General features: G+C 37.3%; 1 protein-coding gene across 2 annotated transcripts in view; it reads left to right on the forward strand.

Annotated features, from left to right (window-relative positions):
- The window catches only part of LOC106873101 (uncharacterized), a 173174-nt gene that overhangs the window by 14418 nt on the left and 134251 nt on the right, over window positions 1-24505 (forward strand). Inside the window, exon 1 of one of the 2 annotated variants that reach the window (XM_014920328.3) lies at window positions 8674-9021. The exons of the other annotated variant lie outside the window; for it this stretch is intronic. The gene's annotated coding sequence lies outside the window, so the exon portion shown is untranslated. Of the gene's footprint in view, window positions 1-8673; window positions 9022-24505 lie in introns of those variants that run through there. 2 annotated transcript variants of the gene reach the window in all.

Below are 24505 nucleotides of genomic sequence, written 5' to 3' on the forward strand. Positions count from 1 at the left end.
ATTCATGATAATATTAATTACTTTACATTATATTAGGCTAATATTTTGAAAAATCAATTATGAAGAAATGTTACAAATTAGTATTATATTAATCCTATATGCATTTTGTTGCTAAAACTATTGTTGTTGTATTTGCTATTTTTATTAAACAGTCTAATAAGATTTGACTAAGAACAACAATAGCCAATCAAACATTTGGTAGAAATCAACAGAACTAACCCATTGCTCTTGCATCAATTTGGTATGACCAACCCTATCTTGATTATTCTTTGATCATTTGAAAGTTTAGCTCCTATCCTCCTCCTCCTTTTTTTTCTTATAAAAAGAAATTTTTGTCATGATGTGATATCATTGACATGGAATGCACTTTTTGTTTTCTTGTATAAAATAATGTAATTCATGAATTTAACAAACTATCTTTTTAGAAAATTACTAAGACAAAATACAAGACTAATACATCAGAACAGAAATAGCTCATCTTTCTCAGTATATTACTATTATATCCTTCATTTCACTTACGCTCAGAAATAGTAATCATTTTATTGATACTAAATAGATTGTTCTCATTTTCTAAGCAGAATTCTTATATAAACTCATGAGAATTTACAATAATACATCATTGTTAATACAAGAAGATTTGCATAACATAACATGTCATTATAATAAGCTATTACTTAGTAATTATTAATTATATTCATAATAAGCATAAGAGAGGAACATGTTCAGGTTTGAACATGTTTAGGCAGCTTGTATGTGTGAATACATGATATCCTACTTCTTTCCCACAATATTTAAATAGATTTTTTTTTTAATTCTTCATCATTATATTTAAGTCATTAAACTAAGATTAAATTACACCATGCTTCTGACATCAAGTTTTCAAAAGAATAACATTTCAAACATCCACTAATGGAGTAATGAAGCAAATTGGCATTCATGTTTTAAATGAATTTTATGTTCATACATGTAGTGGCATGTAGTTTTTGCAATCAATTCTATATTTACCATCCATTCAATTAAAGGATTCAGAATAATTGATCTTTGATGATAAACAAACAAGATCTGCTTCTTTCTATTTCATTTCTAATATATTTCAAACCTGTTTTTCCTCTCCTTGGAAATGATTATCTGGAATCCTTTTATCTGGATCATGTTAGATGATCACAATATTACAAATATCAAAATAGATACCAGTAAAATATTGCTTTCAAATTTTGGCACAAAGCCAGCAATTTTAGGGGAGAGGATAAGTCAAAAACATTGACCCCAGTATTCAAGTGATACTTATTTTATTGATCCGAAAAAATAAAAGGCAAAGTTGACCTTGAGAGAAACTGAACTCAGAATGTAAAGGTGTAGGAAATGCTGTTAAGCATTTTGCCTGGCATGCTAATGATTCTGCCAGCTCACTACCTTGTAGTGCCAGTAAAATATTGCATTCAATTTGAAGTCAGAATAAGACCAAAAGCAGGTCTGCATCTGTTTTTCATACTTGTCAGAACAACTTAAAGTAATACTTGTCGTTGGCTAATACCATATTTTCTATCACTGCATATTAATTTGTATTTAGTGTTTTAAGCTTTCATGCATTAAATATGTTCACATGAACTCCCTTCTTGTTTTTGATGTGGATTGTGTCCCTGAATTATTTAATATCTATGCTATTCTATTTTCATATTGCAATAAAAGGACAATCCTGTATATCTACTTTTTGTCATACATACATGCATATATACATACATGTGTGTGTGTGTGTGTGTGTATAAATAAATACATACAAATATATATATATAGAGGCAGAAAGAGATAGGCAAATGGTCATACAGTCAGACAGACAGAAAGAAAGAGTGAAAGTGGGAGGGAGGGAAAGGTATTGACAATATGGCTGAGAGAAAATACCGCAGGGGCATATGTTGTGCATACTAAATACAAATAAGTTAAGATTTTAAATATATAAAATACTGAGTTGAGAAATTCTGATCAACTAAGATTATCTGTGCAATTTGTAGACAAAGACGCCCTCTATAGGTGTTTAAAATCTTTAAAGAAAAAAAACATAAATGCAGGTGTGGCAGTGTGATAAGAAGTTTGCTTCCCAACCATATGCTTCTGGGTTCAGACCCACTGCATTGCACCTTGGGCAAGTGTCTTCTATAGCCTCAGGCCAACCAAAGCCTTGCGAGTGGATTTGATTGATGGAAACTGAAAGAAGTTCATCATTTATGTGTGTGTGTATGTGTATGTTTGTCCCCCACCATTGCTTGACAACTAGTGCTGGTGTGTTCATGTCTCCATTACTTAGCAGTTAGGCAAGAGAGACTGATAGAATAAGTACCAGACTTAGAAAAAAAAAGTACTGGGGTTGATTCATTTGGCTAAAAATTCCTCAAGGCAGTGCCCCAGCACGACCACAATCTAACGACGGAAACAAGTCAAAGATAAAAGATAATAGATTCACTTGACTGAAACTATTTAGTGTTGATATTCATAACTGGCTCCAGTTCATTCTCTCTATTTGTATCTGTATATTGGTCATTGTTGGTTTTGCCAAAGGAGTAGAATGTGCTTTACTGAGGTGACCTAACAGAAACAAAACATTGCTTTCATCATTTGGCTTGAACACCAACCAGATCTACTCCCATTCAATATTCTCCACAGACATCTCAAAAGTAAATAGACACCCTCTAATGCTGTTTTTATCTGTGCAAATGTTACTCGTTAGTAAAATGATCAAATGGGTTATGTCATTAAAAACTGCATGAGACATGTCTACTTAATACTAGATTAAGTATCTAAATGTATCAAATGACATAATTCTGTTTCTAGAAATAAATCTTTCAAAAACAAAGTGTCCATTTACTTTTGAAAAGTAAGTGTATATCTAGTATGTGCATTTGTGTATCTATCTTTCTTCACCTCTTACTTTTTACTTGTTTCTGTCATTAGACTGTGGCCATGTTGGGGCACAGACTTGAAGAATTTTAGTTGAACTGATCAACTCCAGTACTTATTTTATTATTTTCTTTTTTGTAAAGCCTAGCACTTTTCTATCAGTCTCTTTTGCCGAACCACTAAGTTACAGGGATGTAAACACACTAACACTGGTTGTGAAGCAGTGGTGGGGAATAAGCACATATATGTAGATATATATATATATATTTACAATAGGATTCTTTCAGTTTCTGTCTACCAAATCCACTCACAAGGCTATGGTCAGTACACAGCTATAGTAGAAGATACTTGCTCAAGGTGCCATGTAGTGGGACTGAACCTGGCACCATGTGATTGGGAAGCAAACTTCTTATCACACAACCATGCTTGTGCCTATATATATATGTATATATATATATATATATATATATATATATATATTATTGTCATCCTCATCATCCATTTTACATCTGTTTTTCCTTGCTTGCTTGGGTTGGAGATATCCTTTCCAGCACTTTTTATTGCATTCTTTCATCATCTTTTTTGTGAGGTTTTGATATCAGACTTTACTTCTGCCCATATCTTCCTTAATCCTCCTCTTCCACAATTTCCTTCTACTTGTATATCCTAGCACTTCTTTACCTATATGTTATCCTCTATATGCAATTTTCATTCTTGTACATTCCAATTGATTTTTTTTTTTATACCTGGTTTATCTCTAAGCTCATCTGTACAATGTCATCTATGCATATTAACATTACACATACAGCAAAACATGCTTGCTTCATTTTACTTCAAACTTCACACATTCTCATTCCACCCCTATACAGCATTTCTCTTTGTACACAAGTAACATACTTGTTCTTACATATCAAAGAGAGAAACCTCTTGTTACTAGGAGAATAATACCTTTCTGATCTGTATTTCCAGGCCCTTATTTGGGGTACTATGCTTTCAGAACACCCTCCTCTACGGCTGATTAAGTTGTCCAAGTAACAGAAGCTACCAACAGCTTTTGTAGAGCCTTCCAAGCATTGAAAGAGATTTATTTTATGAGTGCACTGACTAATAACTATTCCCGTACTAATAACTGTTCTACAACGTGCAAAGTCTTTATTCACCATTAGCCTGCCTATATGAGTGAACTATGGGTGCACACCTCTGGTGCACCTATATTGCATACACTGTATGTAGTTCCTACCAACTGTTTTTTCTAAATATCAAACACAGCCATTTCCTTGGTTGCAACAGAGTCCTATCTTCCTTTCTATTTACTAAAACTTTTCACTGAATTATGTGAAGGAAACCCGATCATCAATACTCAAGTTACAAAAGACACAAAGGCAATATATTGAGAAACATCACGGTGATGTTATCATCATCATTGTTTAACGTCTGCTTTCCATGCTGGTATGGGTTGGATGGTTTGACATGGAGCTGGCTAGCAGGGGGCTGTCTAGATACCAACTCTCTGTTGTGGCATTGTTTCTACAGCTGGATGCCCTTCCTAATGCCAACCACTTTACACTGTGTACTGAGTGCATTTATGTCTGGCATGGGTACATTTATGCAGTACCGGCATGGATGCTTTTTAAGTGGCACCGGCACCTAAAAGGACAAACCTGTATATATGGAAAGCAGGGATTTTACTTAGCTTGACATATCAAGTACAGCAAATCGCCACATCTCCTGGTCCCTTGTCATTTCCTCAGTGAGGTCCCGCATCTGAAGATTCTTTCTCACCAGTTTGTCCCCCATTCTCCTGAGTCTACCTCTTCCACAGGTATCCTCTACAATTAAAGCTCAGCACTTCTTCATGCAGCGGCATTATAACTCAGTATGGCATACAAACCACCCTGGTCATCTTAATGTACCCTTGGTACACACCCTGTCATAAAGGTCATACCTTGCTAAATTAAGAAGTCAGGGATGAGAGAGAATGAGGCAATTCACCCAGGATATATATATATATATATATATATATATATATATATATATATATATAAAAACTAAAGGTGGTACTCCAGCTTGGCTGCAGTCAAAATGAATAAAACGAGTAAAAGAATAAAAGAATATATACTTTTTATTAAAGCCAAAAAAATCTTCATAAATTGTTACTCAAAGTTTCACATTACTGTTCATTGGACAGTTGTGATGATCACAACTGTCCAATAAATGTTAACCTGTAGCTTTGATTAACAGTTTTGCATTTATGTACTCACTTGTGTGAGTATGTATTTGTGTGTGTGTGTGTGTGTGTGTGTGTGTGTGTGTGTGTGTGTGTAAAGAAAAGTCTTTCTTGAGTCATTCGCTCGTGAGGCCAGTTTCCTGGATTCTGAGGTATATATATATCTATCCACCTGGACAGTATGCCAATCCTCACAGAATTACTCATTTTTGTCGGCTGAGTGGAATGAAATATTTTGCTCAAAAATACAATGCATCATCTGGCCCTGGAATCAAAACCACAATCTTATTAAGAGGATAGCAATGCCCTAACCACTAAGCCCTCCATAAGTATATGTGTGTGTGTGTGTGTGTGCATGATGTAGGCATAGCTGTTGTTAAACTCTTGGCTATACAAGAGAGAAAAGCTTAGCTGGAAGGCAAGAGGTAAGGATTGGTGGTTCTTTGGCCACTTCTGCTGATCTGCCAACAGGATGAGGCTCAAGAGAAAAACATCCAATTGTTCAACGCTAATGACTGCAGCTTCTTCTTGAAAATGCTACACTTACGAAAGGTGAATGAAGCAGTCCTTGAGCTCTCAGGATCATTGACACATATGTATCAATGATCCTGAGAGCACTGCCAGTGTGTCAATGAGTCAATGATCCTGAGAGCACTGCCAGTGTGTCAATGATCACATATGCCAATGATCCTGAGAGCTCTGCCAGTGAGCACAAACGCCTGGTAAGGTCTCCCATACTGAACAGGTCAAAGGATAGAGGCCAGAAAAATAGGGACCATCTTTTCCCTGGAATAAAAATGGGTTTGCCTTCCAACAGCATCGATGACAACTCAAAACCAAAAAGAGCTGGGAGAGGATGACCAAACCTCAGGGAATCATATGAGGTGAGATACTAAGGCAGAGCAGAAAAAGCAGGGATCCATCTGGAAAGAAACAGACAGACAGACAGCCAGCCTAAAACTGAGAACAGGGGCAAAAATGCTGTTGTTGGTTTATCTCCATGGGGAGCAAAGGGCTTCATAAGAAAGAATAATGAAAGGCAAAGTTGAGCTCAGCAGGATTTGAAATAGACTGTAAGAGGCTGTAACTAAATACTATAAGGCATTTTGTTCAAAGTGCAAACAATTTTGCCAGCCCATTGCTGTACTTGATAGTATGACTGACAACTGCTTGAATTACCACCTGTCAATGCTATAGGGTAAAAGCAAGCAACTGCTAAGTCAGAACTAATGTAGTTTAAATTTTTAGTTATTCTTGTTTCAAGTTCAAATGAAATTCACAAAGGAATACTGCTTTCACATCAAGAATGGAGCTGGTGTGATACATACATACATTCTGTTGTTGTTGGTACTCCGTCGCTTACAACGTCAAGGTTCCAGTTGATCGATCAATGGAACAGCCTTCTCGTGAAATTAGCGTGCAAGTGGCTGAGCACTCCACAGACAAGTGTACCCTTAATGTAGTTCTCGGGGATATTCAGCGTGACACAGTGTGACAAGGCTGACCCTTTGAATTACAGGCACAACAGAAACAGGAAGTGAGAGTGAGAGAAAGTTGTGGTGAAAGAGTACAGCAGGGTTCGCCACCATCCCCTGCTGGAGCCTCGTGGAGCTTTAGGTGTTTTCGCTCAATAAACACTCACCACGCCCGGTCTGGGAATCGAAACCGCGATTCTATGACCACGAGTCCGCTGCCCTAACCAGTGGGCCATTGCGCCTCCACATCATACTTATATACATACATACATACATTCTAGATCACACTGAAAAGAGAGCAAACCAACTGATAGTTGGAATCACTCACCTATATATTCTTCACCTTTCATCAAATGATCGGTAGACTTAATCCATTGACTGATTTAACACAACCCTGAGTATCTCCAGTGTATTCCACCCTGTTTCAAGCATCCTCCTTTGATTAATCCTAAAAAAATGACATGTTGTCCCAGCACTCTGCTTTTTCTACTCCTGAAATGGCTTCAGCACCTTGGAGCCTGCTAGGTGTGTATCTCCACCCACTCATACTCACAAGACACGCTCATCTCTCTTCCTCTCATCATGTATATTGTGACACCTCCCACGCTCTTCAGGTCTTGCACCAAACACTTGGTCTAATCCTTCTTTCTAAAAAGTCATCCTGCCAGAACTTTCTCACTGCACATTTTTCCTGCAGTATTGACTTGTAGTTGTTCAAGAATTCAAAATAACCATTGATGACATCATTCTCAGGAGGAGAAAAAGTTTTCATGAAGGGACATCCCTCCTCCTGAGCAAACCATTTAAAATAAAGTCTGTTTCAGTCATACTCTTTACCAAAACAATTAACATCAGGTAATCTAAATGTGAAGTATTAAATCTATGTAGTCAACAAGTGATGGCTTTGGAGAAGTATACCACTGTAGAACAGTTTAGTGATACTTCACTAAAGAATAGGTTCTAATACTGTAAATAATATGAAATACATTTTGGCATTGACTCAGCAGTAAATTAAGTAAGATATTACAGCATCCAGCCGTAGAAACCATGCCAAAGCAAACCTCACTGGTACAGGTGCCATGTAAAAAGCACCCAGGACACATACATATGACGGGCTTCTTTCAGTTTCCGTCTATCAAATCCACTCACATGGTTTTGGACGGCCTGAGGCTATAGCAGAAAGCACTTGCCCAAGGGTGGGACTGAACCTGGAACTGTGTGGTTGGGAACAAGCGTCTTACCACACAGCCTATTATAGAGGAACTTCTTAAAATTAAGTCTTCAAAAGAACATTTGAAATATTGAAAGATTGATTAAACAGAAGTTTGTAAACTGAGTGCGTGACCTAGACTCAATGTTTTTGTAGTCATTTCACTACATCATTAATGACCCTGAAAATAGTTTTACCCAATTTCATTTGTCCTGTTCAGTACGTGTATGGTTTTGTAGCTACGAAAAAGGAAAAGAAATATATTAATATGCATCCTCAATGATTAAGTCGACATTTCGTGAGGATGTTTTTCTCATTATGTATGGTATTTTACTTTTCGTTCTTTGATTTCTGAATTCAAGTTTGCCTTCCACCTTTTCGCAGGTCGTTAAAACCAATTACATATTTAGTACTTGTATCAATGGTATCAACTAACCCCAACTCCCCTAAAAAGTATTGATTAGTCTTTTATTATCCTTTCTTCAGAATATCCCTTAAATGATTATATTTGAGTTAAGCGTTATCCTTTTGACAAGCAATGTTAATTTGAATGAAAGAGAACGTGAGATGAGTGACAGCAAGGCATTACCTGATGCGTGTAGACGAGATGAACAACGACGATGATGATAAAGGTGGTGATGGTGATGATGATATTTTCTTTTCAACAAGATCTCTATAAAACAACTGACACACATTCCAAATTTTACTTGTCATTTTATTTGTTCTGTGTTACTTTTCAAGTTATTTCAGGGAAAATTGTTTTATGTTTGACCATCTCATTTGACCTGTCAGTGTGTTTTAAAACATCAAACATCTGTTCATCCCAGCACTGAATAAATTTACCCCTTCCACGTCGTTTAGTTAGAAGTAAGCTATAGGAAGTAGTAATGAGGCTTTAAAAACTACAATAGTGCAGTGCTCTGCTCAAGGCCTTAAAATATCGATATCGAAGTGCAAAAAACAGTCAAGCTGTTGCCATTGAAACAGTCAACACATTGAAATCACTTCTACCGTGCATTCGATACCAGAAATGTTTTTAATCACTAAAGCAAACCTTTAATATATGCTAACATTGCTGTTTATTTATAAAATTTATGACGTACCCAAGGAAAACACGTCTTCGTGGATTTCCCTAACATATATGGTAAAAAGCTTTCTAAATGATGGTTAAAATACGACAAATTACCTACGAAACTTGAGATTGCTTTATAAAACAGGTAAGCTTCTAATGTTAGCTTATTTTATTGTTTTATTGAATTATGTACTTGCGAACTTTATATTAACATCAACTTGTTGAATATCGGAAAATTCATATTGAGCTGTCAACAGTTCATTTTTATTTGGTTTCTGTAAATATCCATATCAAACTATTGTGATTTCTTTAGCTTTTCTTGGCATTTTCCATGTTTTACCTTTGATACGGATTAAAGGGTCCACGCATCTATAACTTAGCCGAGGTTTAGCAAGAAATTGTTTAGTTTTTCAAGTTTTTGTTTGATTGATTGTTTGTTTGTTTTTTATGGCGGGTGTATTCTGTTAGGAGTCGATATTATTACTGTTAGTTTGCTACGAGGAAATAACATTATGCCATATTCAAACTAAAGGTATTTTATTCAAAAGCTAGACTTCACTTAGTTTATGATCAGAATGCAAAATTTTCAAAAATATTATGTGACAGTCAGATTCAAAATCTTATTTTAAATGCATTATTACATCATAAATAGAGATAATGCGAAACAAAATCTCATTTATGCTAATACAAAACACAAAGGAAGAATTACATTTAATACGTGTGTAACTATGCACAATAACGCGAACACTTGTTGATGTTTGCTATTGCATTCATTTTCTCCCTACGTGAATTTTTCTTTATTTAATGGATCTGTTCCACTTGGATCTCTCTATTTCTTTTTAACCTTCTCAAAGGAAAACCAGTGGAATATATGAATATTCTTTTCAACTCTAGGCATAAGGCCCGAAATTTTTGGGGAGGGGGCCCAGTCGATTAGATCGACCTCAGTACGCAACTGGTACTTAATTTATCCACCCCGAAAGGATGAAAGGCAAAGTCGACCTCGGAAGAATTTAAACCCAGAACGTAGTGACAGACGAAATACCACTAAGCATTTCGCCCGGCGTGCTAACGTTTCTGCCAGCTCGCTGCCTTGGAATATATCGCCAAAATAAATATTATTCTCAAAAACATCAGCAATATTTCATTTCTAAATAATCGCATCATGTACTTAGATTCCACTCGTTCCAAGCTGGTCTGTTTTAGAAAATATAGCCAATTCATTGGATATAACCAGAGTACATGCTAGAATGTTTTGATCTGTGAGTGGCTCTAATGTGACCCTTGTCCTCTCTGGCGAAGGTAAAGAATACGCGCACCACCCGTTTTCTGCGGTTAGGATTGCGCTGAAAACGGGTGGTGTGCGTATTCTTTATCCCCACCGAAAACATTTCTTTTGTACCATTCGACTTCTCCAAATATCCATTGAAAAGCGTATCCATCCAATAAACTTTTGTTTACGACGACGACAAAAAAAAAATTCTGAAAAAGAACAATCCCAGCTCTCATCGATTTTATCCATACTGTTAGTATCAATTCCCCCAGTTCCCTTTAACACTGATCTCAACCTATTCACAATAAACGTCTCTATGGAAATCACACGCTAGTCAATAAATTATGTCTGCTCTCAAATAAGATGTCAGCAATTCAGAGACATGGATGTTGTTGACCTGTTAAATTACAAATCCAGGTATTTAATAACAGCATCCGTTTTTCAATTATTCAATATCAACACAGGATAAAACTTAATTCTGTGAAGAAAAGTTTGTTGGATTTCTCTCTCGCTTGTGTTCTACTAGTATTGTATTATTGATTCAATAAGTAGTAGTGAATTAATAAAAGGTTTGAGGAAGTCCTGCCTAAAACCATGTTTAATATTAATGTGGAAAAGAAAACTGATGAGTTGGAAAGTTTGGGTCAACTGGGAAAGACTTCAACTGAGATTATCCAAGCAATTAGTAAACAAAAGCTTCTAGGCGTGGCTGTGTGGTAAGAAGTTTGCTTCTCGACTCATGGTTTCGTGTTCAATGCTACCGCGTGGCACTTTGGGCAAGTGTTTCCTACTCTAGCCTTATGTTAACCAAAGACTTGTGAGTGGGCTTAGTTAATAGAACAGCAATGTTTCGTTGGGGAACGAAACCTTGCCGACAGAAACTGGAAGAAGCCTGTCGCGCGTGTATGTGCGTGTGTGTTTGCACACCACCGCCGCTTGACAACTGATATTGGTTTGTTTACCGACACGTTACTTTGCCGTTCGGTAAAAGAGACTGATAGAATAAGTATTAGGCTTAATAGGACTGCGGGCGATTTGTTCTATTAAACCCTTTAAGACGGTGCTCCAGCATGGCTAAAACAAGTAAAAGATTAAAAAAATATATATATATGTGATATATAAAACAAACAAGCAAGTTGTGTGACTACCCCAATAGTCGGAAAGAATAACAATTGGATGCCGTCTAAATTTATTTACAAGTTCAGATGCTGTCTTGATTTATTTTCAAATTCAGATTCTTATATCAACAACACCTATCCTTCATTTATAAAGTGAGCAGTTTTGAATGGAACTGTCCAATATTTTTGAAAAATACGCATTTAGACTGTAATTTTCTTTCCTTTTTGTGTGTTTTTTGCCCCCTTTTTTTTATCCCTTGCTAAACAGCCTTAATATTTGCACATTGTGTTAGCTTAATAGGGGAGAAAAAAAACGATTTCTCTCTCTAATTTAAACTTAAGGACATGTTTATTGATGTTTTATTCCTCCTCGTACTTTTATTTCCCTTCCCATTACTTCTGTATTGATCTATTCGGTTAAAATAAATATCCTACATCCTACACTAGGGCAATTTATTCAGTTGACAATTACCTCTGAATCGTGTTGTCCTTTCTATCATTTGATAATTTGAATTGCATGTCTCCTTTTAAAAAAAAATGGAAATGGTCTTTCGTTATAAGTACGTAAAATGGTCGAAAAAAGTGAAAGAGAAGTTTCGAATATTTTGATGTCTTTCACTTACAGATATTGCGATTATAATACAAATTTATTGATAAACTAAAAGGCTATTGCAACCGAAATCGCGTATATATTATGAATATTACACAAGCGCGCATATATGCATATGTGCTAAGGAAAACATACACTTTACCTGATGTTTTGACAGATTCCGAATAATTTATTTGTAAAGCATTTTTGTTACAAGTTTTAAACTAAAAGGAAATAATTTGGATGCTTTTTGCTTAACAAATTTCGAAATTAAGCGAAAATTTTCAAGTTTGATATATTTACGTAATTTTTTTATGTTAAATCCGATTTTGGGAAAGACTTCCTCCTGTCCCCACCATTTCCTCCAATTTTTTTTTTTTTTTTCCCCCAAAAAAAAACCCCCGTTTTCGGATACGGAGATACCGGAAAATTGCCAAAAATCGGCATTTTGAAATTTTGGCTCCCCACAATTTCTTCATTTTTTACTTTTTTTTACCTAACCCTAACACCCTAACTCTAACCCTAACCCCATAACCCTAAACCCAACTACAAACATTTTCGGAATTTTTTTTTCAGAATCATAATCTCCATGTTTTTCCGCATATTTTGAAAAACAAAATTTCTGCAAAAAGTAGCTGTACACTGCGAGGGGAGGGGGAAGTGTAATTTTTTTTTTTTAAATTGAAATTTTACAGAAATTTTTGGAAATTTTTTTCAGAATCATAATCTCCGAGGAGTCCTAGTCAACTGCGAGTCGTTGGAACCTTTCACTTCGTGAACTCCGACGGCACAGCAAAAACGAGAACGTGACACGTTGTCGCTCACGTCGCCGGTGCCAGTGCTTCCGGGCGTCGGCGTCGAGGCACACACAACGTCTCGAAGCATCATTCCCAGGTTGGGTCCGCGTGTTGGTGACCATGTTTCTGAGTGTCATCGCGTTCCTGCTCCGACTCAGGTGTAGCAGGCGGCCGGGGACCTGAAAGATGGCGATCCACGCCCAGTTGGGGCGAAGCCAGAGGAAACTCTGGTGGAAGTCCGAAGCGCCTCTGATGTGCAAATCGATTGTCGGAACTGGGTGTAGGGGTGAAAGACCAATCGAGCTGTCTAGTAGCTGGTTCCCACCAAAGTTTGCCTCAGGATAGCTGGCGCCAGCAGGAGAACGACACACAATTCCGTCCGGTAAAGCAAACAACTGGAGGCCCCTGGGACGTTGACAGCTTCGATCTACTCTTGAACTCAGAACGGGCAAAATGGGCCGCTCATCTCCCAATCGGAGGCGGCTGTATATCACAGCCATTATGACACGACGAATGCACGGTACCAAGTGGGCCACTTATGATAAGTAGACCTGGTGATGTGGGATGAACCGAACATCCGGCTAAGGTGCCCTACGCTTCACACATTAGATCCCTGAAAGGGTTTCAGTTGATATAGACAGCAAGCCGGTGACCACAGAAGTCAGAATCCGCTCAGGAGTGTAACAACTTACCTGCCGAATCGACCAGCCTCCAAGATAGATGGTGCTGGAGCAAGCAACCGATGACAGACTGGCCAGGTGACAAGTTGCGCAATCGCCGGCGAGGCAACCTTCCGATGCCCGATCGAGTAGGAAGGCGCCGTGTATTTTGAAAAAAAAATTCTGGAGAAAATAAAAATAGGGTGGGGAAGGTTAGTTTCAAAATGCTGATCTTTGCCAATTTTTTTGCAGATTTGTATTCTCCGTAGCTGAAAACGGGGGTTCGTGTAGAAAAAAAAATCTAAGAAAGTGGGGTTTTGGTGGGGTGGGGTACAAAAGGAAGTCTTGCCTGATTTTGTTATTCATTTGTTCCAGAAAAATTTTAGAAAAATGTTAGAAAGGTTTAAACTTTGATCATTTCTTCCCAATCAGAAAATGGAATTCAGAAGCTGACATTTTCTGCGTGATAGTTGTCTATCACAACATTACTGACAACAAATTTTATTAAGCAAAATGAAAGAAATATATTACAATGACGGTAATTGTAAGAGGTTTTGAAGTTTTAATAAGTTGAAATGAATGAAGTCACGTGGGGTCTTTTCTGTTGCTGTCACAGTTTAAAAAATTTTAATATTAAGTGAAAGATTACAAATTTGCTACATTAATGTAATTTTTGATGTTGAACCAAATTTTGTTATTCACTTGTTCCAGAAAAATTTTATAAAAATTTTTTCTTAGAATATGTTGCCAATTGATTAACCCCAGGTCATCCACTGGTCGGTCTGACCTTAAACACCATCCCTAAACCCTAATTCTAGCACTGATGCTAACCTTTCATTTTTTAAATATTGTTCCATTTGTTTTTAAAGTTGGTGTACTGGTGTAGTTTTGTAGGCTAATTATGGAAATGAAATTCATTTTTGTGACAAATTAATAAATAAAAAGTTAATAGCTTTTAAAGTTTGCAAATTTTAGGTAATTTTAACCAATCGAAAATCACACACATTGGTGCCTGTTTCCATTGTAACAAGCCAAGGTTTTGACTACTTAAAACTACTTAGGTGAAACTCTAAAAACTCAAGTTACTATGGCTAAACTTACATTAAATAAAGACTTAAGTGAGTGGGTTATCAAAATCATTTGAACATTATTGAAAATAACTAAAAGTATTTATTTATGACATACTACATACTGAAGTCAATATATATTCTTATAATGCATACTAGCTACGAATAGAAGTAGGGGAAAATATATGCCATAAAATGTACTTATTTAATTATAGTGTTTATTTCTAAGTAGATTAAGTCTTCTGGTATGTATTGATGTTGCATAGCTGTTGTGCTTTTGACAGTCAAATGAAGACATGTTCAAGAGAGAGAGAGAGTGCTAGAAGCGTTCAAGATGCAATGATCCATACTCTCTCACATAGCCACATAAGATATTCTGATACTGGCCAATATGAAAATAATAGTGATATCTTTGGTATGGATGACTTTATTCCTACCCAATATATTATGATATCATATACTAATGTACCAATGCAGCCTTCGTTACAATAAATGAATGAATGTACAAAGTTAATTTCCGTAAGTTTATATTATTATTGCCTTCAAATAAAGCCCAATAAAGCCCAATGTAGTCTCTATAATTATCTATAACCTGCAGTGAATTAGTACATTAGTAATTATTTTTCTTTCATATTGTATTATTATGAAAATGAGTTGTGTCAGTTACAAGTTTTATTTTACAATTTGATTAATAATTTTTGGTCTTTATCTCAAGCTGTTGGCCTTCAATAGGCCCAATTTTAGTGATATTAGATATGTTCATATGTGGCTAGCTGGCAGAATCGTTAGCATGCCAGGTAAAATGCTTAGCAGCATTTTCTCTGTCTTCATGGTCTGGGTTCAAACACCACCGAGGTTGACTTTACCTTTCATCATTTCAGGGTTGAAAAAACTGGGGTCGATGTAATCAACTCAGCCTCTGCCAAAATTTAAAAATCGATATTAAATACATTGGATAAATTCTGGAATCCATTTTCAACATCTCAGATATCTCTGTTAATTTCTTTGGTATCTCTGTTTCAAACAACACTCTCCCACCTCTCTCCCTCCATCTTTTATAAACCAACCAACTTCCCTGATTGCCACAATTTTTCTTCTTCCTTTCCCATTCACACCAACAACTCTACCCCTTGCCTCTGTCAGTTCCTGCTTTTCCATTTACCCTTGAAGCAGAGATTCTGGCTTCAAACCAAGTTGCTTCAAATACCCACCTGTAATGAACCTGTAATGAACCCACCAACCTGTAATGAACCCAACACCAAGTCTGAGCTATCAACAGCAATCATTGTCTCAGTGTCCCACCATCACCACCACTTGACTGCATTTCCTTACCCTCATCTTCAACTTCACTACACCCTCCTCTGCAACTTCCACCTTCTACACCCTGACCCTGCCATTGTCCTAGCTTCCTTGAACCTCCACTCCTCTCCTTTAACCCCCCCCCCTTTTTTGTAACCATATTTCTGTTGAAATACACTGCCTTTGTTTCAATTAATTTTGAAAATAATGAATAATTTATTAAGATCACTTTGTCATTATTTGGACCAAAAATTAACATGAAATTTTAGTGGAAAGTTTTAATTTATATCACTTTAAAAAAGGAAGTTTGCATCATAGGATCAAGGGAAGTTTTTGACAGGTTGGTATCAAAATGGTTAAATGTGACTGGTGTGTTGGGGGATAAACTGCTCTTGGAAATAAAATCATTCTTATAATGTGTGAAAACTGGAGTGCTCACTCAGAGGAAACTCAGGACAACCAACTACTGGAACTGCAATATATGTATTTCCTTCATCCATCACTATCATAATTTAATGTCCACATTTCCATGCTTGCATGGGTCAGATGAAATATATTGGAACAGAAATATATTGGATGCCCTTCCTGTTGTCAAATCTCACCTGTTTCGAAGCAAGTTAATATTTCCCCCTAGCTAGATATCTTTTTACATGGAAACTATAAATAAAAACCCTTGCTTGTGTGACAATGATTCTTATCTACAACTATCATGTGATGTCTAGACAATGGTACACACACACACACACACATGCACAAACACACACACATCATCATTTAGTGTCTGCTTTCCATGCTGGCATGGTTTGACTGGAACTAGCATGCTGGAGAGATGCACCAAGTTGCAGTCTGGTTTGGCATGGTTTCTATGGCTGGATGCCCTTCCTAATGCCAACCACTCCAAGAGTGTAATGGATGTTTCTAATGTGCCACCAGCATGGGTGCTTTTATGTGCCACTGGCATGGGTACCAGTCATATGGCACTGGCATCGGCCATGACTACGATTTCACATGGTTTTACAAGTCTTCTGAAGCACAGCATATCGCCATAGGTCTCAATCACTTGTCATCACCGCCATGAGGCCCAGCATTCAAAGATCATGCTTCACCACTTTGTCGCATGTCTTCCTGGATATACCACTAACACAGGTTTCCTCCACAGTTAGAGATTAGCACTTTTTTTACACAGCTATCTTCATCCATATGCATCACATGGCCATACCAGTGCAATCATCTCTTGTGCACACTACATCTAATTCCTCTTATGCCTAACTTTTCTCTGAAGATGCTCATACTCCATCATACATGCACACTGTCATGTAGCATGGCTGTTTGCACACATATATATTATGTGTGTGTGTCAAAATCATCATCGTTTCATGTCGGCTTTCCATACTGGCATGGGCTGGATGGTCTGATAGGAGCTGGCAAATCAAAGAGCTGCACCAGGCACCAATTATCTGTTTTGGCATGGTTTCTACAGCTGGATGCCCTTCCTGATGTCAATTACTTTACAGAGTGTATGTATGTACATATATATATATATATATATATATATATATATAAACACATATATTTATATACACACACACACACACACATATATATATATATATATATATATATATATATATATATATATATACACACACACACATATATAAATATGTAAATATGATATAAAACAATGGAAACAATCAAAAGATCACTTTGCAGCTGTGTTGAACTTTACCTCAGTCACTAATGATGATGTCATAATGCCTGTTCTACAGCACACTCTAATACCGGGACTGTCTCTGGAGTCAACCTTCCTGGAAGTGGTAAACTCTATTAAACAGATCTCTTCTGGTAAAGCAGCTGGCAGGAATGCTATTCCTCCTGAAATTTACAAACATAGTGGACAGAAGCTTTATAAGAAACTGCATAACCTCTTCATAAACATCTGGAAGTTAGGCTGTGTACCACAGGACTTCAAGGATGCCTGAATTCAACATTTGTATAAGAACAAAGGAAACAAGTGTCTATGATAATCATCATGGAATATCACTTCTGTCTATTGTTGGCAAGATTCTTGCTCGACTCATTCTTGACAGGATCATCAAACATGTAAATAATATCTATCCAGAATCATAGTGTGGGTTTCGCTCTGGTCGTGGCACTATCAACTTAATCTTTTCCCACTGGCAGGTCATGGAGAAGGTACATGAGAAAAAAATCAAGAGTTGTTCTTGATATTTGTTGACCTTACTGAGGCCTTCGATACTGTTAGCCAGCTCAGTATACCTGACAAGATATTGAATGTTGTCATCTCCTTTCATGAGGGAATGAAGGCGGCTGCTGTCGTGTCCAGTAGGGAATCTTTGGCTTCCTTCAACATTACAAATGGCACAAAGCAAGATTGTGTTGTGTCTCCTGTTTTGTTTGCACTCTTTTCAGTGATACTGAAGTATGCTTTTGGCGACATACAAAGTGGTGTCAAATTCCAGTTTCGAACAAGTGGTGGACTATTCAATCATCAGCATTTCAAAACCAGAATACTGCTACGTACCAGCATCATTTGTGATCTACGTTTTGCAGATGATACTGCTCTAGTAGCGACCTCTTTAGAGGAAGCTCAGAAACATCTAGACCAGCTTTCTGCTGCATGTAAAGCCTTTGGTTTGACCATCGGCATAAAGAAGACAGAAGTAATCCACCAAACTTGTGCCCTACTCCTAAACAAATATGAGGTGTCAAGCAGAGTCCACCGGTTCACAATTATCCTTGATGGGAAAGGCCTATATTAAGTGAAGTCATTTGCATATCTTGGTAGCAAAAGTGAATTTGAGTGCTTCTCTTGATGAAGAAATCGTCAGCCATCTTGCAAAGGCAACCAACACTTTTGGCAAACTCCATCATCGCCTATGGGATGAAAGGGGCATCAAACTTGACACCAAAGTACAGGTCTATAAAGCAGCCATTCTTACTACTCTCTTGTATGGCTCAGAATCATGGATACCCTATAGACGACACAGTAATCAACTAGACATCTTTCACAAAAACTGTTTGAGGACAATCTGCAGTTATTCACTAAAAGACAAAGTTTCTAATGCCAACTTGTTTAGCAAGTGTGAGATTGGTGGAATTGAAAGCTTCCTAATACAATCACAATTGCACTGGGCTGGCCTTGTGATCAGAATGAGTGACAAAAGAATACCCAGTCTTCATGCACAGCCAGCTTGAGAGTAAGCAGAGGAATATTGGTCAACCATGGCTCAGATATAAGGAAAAGCTGAAGAGTGACCTGTTAGAGATGAAGGTAGCTCACAACACCTTTGAGTAAACAGCCTTGGTACAAACAAATTGGAGATCGTTGTGTCTAAATGGTATTAAAAACTTTGTTGCAACCAGCATTGACATGATTCAGGGTACAAGGCAAAGGAGAAAAGCAGCTGCAAATATACCACCTGCACTGACCTGTAATCCTCATACTTACAACATCTGTGACCTTCTTTGCAAATCATTGGCAGGACATAGATGTCACATTCGACATAAGCATTATGAGTGACAAAGAAAGAGTACGTTGTCAGAGCCTCATATGTCGAAACCGATGGGAGAGTCCATCACAAACACATACACACACATGCACATATATGTATATAAATATATATATGTATATGACAGACTTCTTTCAGTTTTCATCTACCAAATCTACTCACAAGGCTTTGGACAGCCCAGGGTTATAGTAGAAGACATTTGCCCAAGCTGCCATGTTGTGGGACTGAAACCAAAGATGACATAGTTGGAAAGCAAGTTTCTCAATCTCGCAGCAATGCCTTCATCTATTGCAGTGATATAGAAATAATGTGAAGAGTTGCAATGAGCCCCAGCCTATATAATATTGAATAGCTGTACTCATCACAGCCTTGGGAATCACAATCATTCTCATATCAGCCTCTCAGGACCCACTAATTTTCTCAAATCATCATTATCATCGTTTAACTTTCACCTTCTATTCTGGCATGGGTTGGATGGTTTCACAGGAGCCAGCCAGACAGAAGACTACCCCAGGCTACTGTGTCTGTTTTGGCATGGTTTTTACGGCTGTATGCCCTTCCTAACACCAACCATCCCGTAGAGTGGAACTGAGTGCTTTTTATGTGACATCCTTCCAAATGCCAGTCACTTCATAGTGTGGACTGGATGCTTTTTACATGGCACCAGCATTGGCACGGTCACCAATTAACTTGCAAGACAAGGAATTTTAAGAGGGGAGGGGGTATTGGAGGAAGTGATCTTGTGTCAGATGATGAAAGGTTAGAGTGTGACAGAGAGGCAGAAACAGATGTCTTGCTATAGAGGAGGTACATGTTTACCTGGCCAGAGAGAAAGAGAGGAGAGGGAGGGGAGAGGAGAGAGTAAGTGAGAAGAAAAGAGGTAACAAGAAAGGATAGAAACAGGTGTGCTGGTTATGAAAGAGGTACACAAACTTTTTCTGATGTGTGTGTGTGTGTGTGTGTGTGTGTGTGTCTAAGTGAAATTACAAGAGATGAAAATTCTACTCTTGTGCCAAATAGTATACTGTTGCAAATAATGTGTAAAAAATCGAAAATTCAGATTATGAGTTTCGTGGACAAGTAAATAATTAAAAATACATGCAATTAGTTAATTTAACACAAAATAGAAAGCTCTAAGTTTAATAATAAATCTCTCCCTGTCCATACAGAAACAGGTATTCCACTTGTAGCAATATGTAAGAGAGATTTGCTGCAAGGAAATGGTGAACAGTCAACAACTTGGAGAAGAAGGAGGAGATGTTGTTTAGCCACAGGTCAAAACTGATTGACCATGCCTATGATCAAAAAGTTTCTAGCCATGTAACAATCCTTCTTTCTCTGTCTTTGACTGCTTTATCTTTTATTTTTTACTTGTTTCAGTCATTAGACTGAGGCCATGCTGGGGCATTGCTTTGAAGAATTTATAGTCAAATGTAGCGACCCCAGTACTTATTTTTTAAAGCCAGGTACTTATTCTGTCAGTCTCTTTTGCCAAGCTGCTAAGTTACAGGGATGTAAACATACCACCATTGGTTGTCAAGTGGTGGTGGGGGACAAACACATACACACACATACAGGGTGCGGGGAATAAACTGTCGTCTAAATTAAGCAAAAATGAAAATAACACTGACATCTCATTTTAACAGATATATTTATCAAAATTACACAAAAGTATCTTGAAATACTAAAAAGTAACTTTATTCAATAAAATCGCCATTGGCTTCAACCATGGGTTCCAGATGACTTAGGAATCTCCTGCAACTCTTCTGGACGGTCTCCTTGTTTAAGTTGGTGAATGCTGCCATAATCCTTGCCTTCAATTCATCTTTTGTGTTACAAGGAGTTTTGTTGGTCTCTTGCTCAACTGCACCTCACAAATAATAATCATGGGGGTTGTAGTGTGGAGAGTTAGGTGGTCAGATGTAAGGGATGATGTGGTCGCAGAAATTGTCTGACAGCCATGACTGTGTGGTGTGGTGCAGAGTCCTGTAGTCAGACACAGGGTCTTCCAGTAGCCACCTTCTTGACCCAGAGCAACACTACTCTCTCCAGGCACTTGATGTAGGCCTCTGTGTTGAGTCTGAGGTTGTGTGGGAAGATGAATGTAGGCATAATGTTGTCATCACTCCAAACACCATGATGTTAACAGGTTGTTTGATCTTTATCACTCTTGGTACATGTCCTCATATTGCACTGTCCTCAGCTTGACACCCAAACACTTGAAATGTTCGTATTGGAACTTCCAGTGTGAATGCCAAGCAGTACAGCATGTCATTTCCAAATTTCTGGCAGAATTAGTTGTGTCATGGTGCTGTTTTTCTCACAGATGGTGCCCAACTGACCCTACTATACTGTATAGTCGACAAAATCAAAAACACAATGTACATGCACAAAATTAAAAATATGAAATAGCATCGATTTACTCATAACACCCTGTATGTATATGTATATATGTATGTGTGTGTATATATATATATATATATATATATATATATATATATATATATATATATATATATATATCAAAACAGTTTGATTCAAACTCATTGGTACTCTTGAGTTTCAAGCACAATGCTAGTCATCAGCCATTTTGAATTTAAATGACAGAAGCTGATTGCAACTGCCAAGCCCCACCATGTGCCCTGTAAAACAATCTTGTCTCTCAAGCGCCATAGTATACAGAGCTATCCTTATATCATCCAATGGTATTACTAAGTACTGTACGGGTATGACAGCTAATGCCTTCAAAGCAAGATACTCCCAGCATATGCACTCATTCAGATCCAGGGATAGAGAGAACTCTACTTCTCTGTCTTGTTTTCTCTGGAGACTCTGTGATCTCCAAGATGAAATACCCAGCATCAAGTAAATTATTGTCGACAGAGTGCCACCATATTCACTCAGCACTCCCAACTGCCAGTTCTACCTCTGCAAAAAACTACATATCCTTCAACAACCTGCAGTATCCATCAACAAGAAATATGGCCTATTATATAGCTGTCACCAGAGATATGCCCTTCTGGCAAATTTCAGACCTCTGACTGCTGACAACCCGGACATACCACCTTTGCACTGCCTGTACCAAAGTCACCGCTACCAACCAACCCCATGAGCAGGACCACCATTTACCAATCCCCAACACTTACCAATTCCCAATGCGTACCATCCCTAATGCTTGTATGCATGCATGCAAATGCAAATGTGCATGTGTGTGTGCACACACACTGGTATGCATGGAAATATACATGTGTGCATATGAATGAATATGCTTGTGTGTACATGTATGCATGTATATGTCTGTACACATGTGCATGTTCGTCCAAGTGTGTGTGTGTGTGTGTGCAGATGATGCATGCCCATGTACAGATGTGCACACTCTCATCAATATACACATGCACGCAAAACTATATGAGCACGTCTGCACACCCACATATAGAACTATATACTTGCACATGCCGCCTCTTCCTACTTACACAGTAATCCCTCAACTGTCAAGGGTGTTACATTCGAACCCCCCCCCCCACCGCAATAAGTGAAAATCCGCGAAGTAGAAACAATACTGTACTGTATATTTTTTTTATTGTTTTTTAATTTGTATATATTTATTTTATTATAAATGCAAAACAACACCACGGAGGAATCGACGTAAGCTTAAACAGTAAACCGCAATATGGCGAGGGATTACTGTATATTGGGTCATTCCATAAATAATGTGTTTTTTTTTCAATTGCTTGAACTAAAAGTCAGAGTGGGACGGGATAAACTACTTGCATCAACTTGCTATAAAAGCAGGTAGTAATTTTACCTCGTGCTTATTCTTAGTGCAAGTTTTGAAGAGTGCAGTACAATTTTAAGTTATTTTTTTCAAAGCTGTAATGGAAGTGACAAAGGAGCATATTCAGCATTATGAGTTCAATAAAGGCAACAACGCAACGGAAAGTGCGAGGAATATTAAAGTGACAATAAGCATAAGCATAAGCCAGGGTCAATGGTGGTTCCAGAAATTCCAAGCCATTAACTACAGCGTGGAAGACAAGCCTCACCCTGGAAGACCTGTATAGCTTGACAAGGACGTCCTGCAAACCCTGGTGTAACAAAATCCTATTGTAACTTTTGAGGAACTAGCAGAGAAGCTTGAATTTGGTCAGTCAGTCATTCATTGACACCTGTGTGCCATCGGAAAAGTCAGCAAATTGGGTCAATGGGTTCCTCACAAACTTTCCAAGTGTAATTGCACACAGAGAGTAAATGTGTGCTCCCTCTTTGCTGTCATGCCTCATGAATGAACCTTCTTTGGACCAAATAGTGACTGGTCACGAGAAATGTCAAGCACAGAATATTGCACATCCAGCAATGTGCAATATTCTTCCCGTTTAAGCTCAAATTGGTCAAATTTGGCATCTAATACTTACCCTACAATGTCATTCTAAAACTAAACAACCACATCATCAAGATCTCAAAGCTACAAATTAATACATGATAAATTTTAAAAGATGTGAATAAATAAGTTTTACATTTAACAAAGTGATCTGAATGCTAAAGGCTCCTTTGCTAGTTTGTGGAGTGCATGTGATAAAGATTAAAGAATTTCTGATATTGAAATGGAGGAATCATATTGGTTATGTGGTTGGTGAAGGTTCTGGATGTAGGATATGTCATATACAGGATGTCTCAGAATTAACTATCTATTTCAGTAAAAATTTTTAAAAAACTAAATTTTATTTATGTTTATCATGTTTAATATGTGTTAAAAGTATATGAATTTTTAATTTTGTTTATAATTTTATATTTTTAGTTCCATTCCTGTTGGATCCTGCTTATTCTGTCCACGACAGCTTTTTTTTTTTCAGTTTCTCTACCTCCATCCCCTGGATGGCGCAATAGTTTAGCTGAACTTAAAGAACACATTCAGTTAGCAGTGCAAGAGATAACTCCTGAACTGCTTCAAAATGTGCTTCACAATGCTTAGGATAGATTTTCTGGGAGCACATGTTGAAAATTTTCAATAAAGTTTTGATGTAAGATTTGTACATCAATTTGTTTTGGTATTACAATTAAGTAATAAAAATAAAATTCTGTCAGTTGTCTTTCAAATTTGCCCAATTTCATTGAAGCAGATAGTTAATTCTTGAACACCCTGTATAAACAAAAAGGAAATAAACTAAATATTCTGCATCTATTTAAAGACAAGAGAAATAAAACTAGATGTTCTGCAGTGCAGTAAGACTTCTCACGCAGTTAATTATACTACTGAGATATTTTTATCTTTGGTTTCTGACTTTCTGACAACTATA

This window comes from Octopus bimaculoides, chromosome 19 (genome assembly GCF_046866305.1).
Source record: "Octopus bimaculoides isolate indiv1 chromosome 19, ASM4686630v1, whole genome shotgun sequence".
Lineage (NCBI taxonomy): Eukaryota > Metazoa > Mollusca > Cephalopoda > Octopoda > Octopodidae > Octopus > Octopus bimaculoides.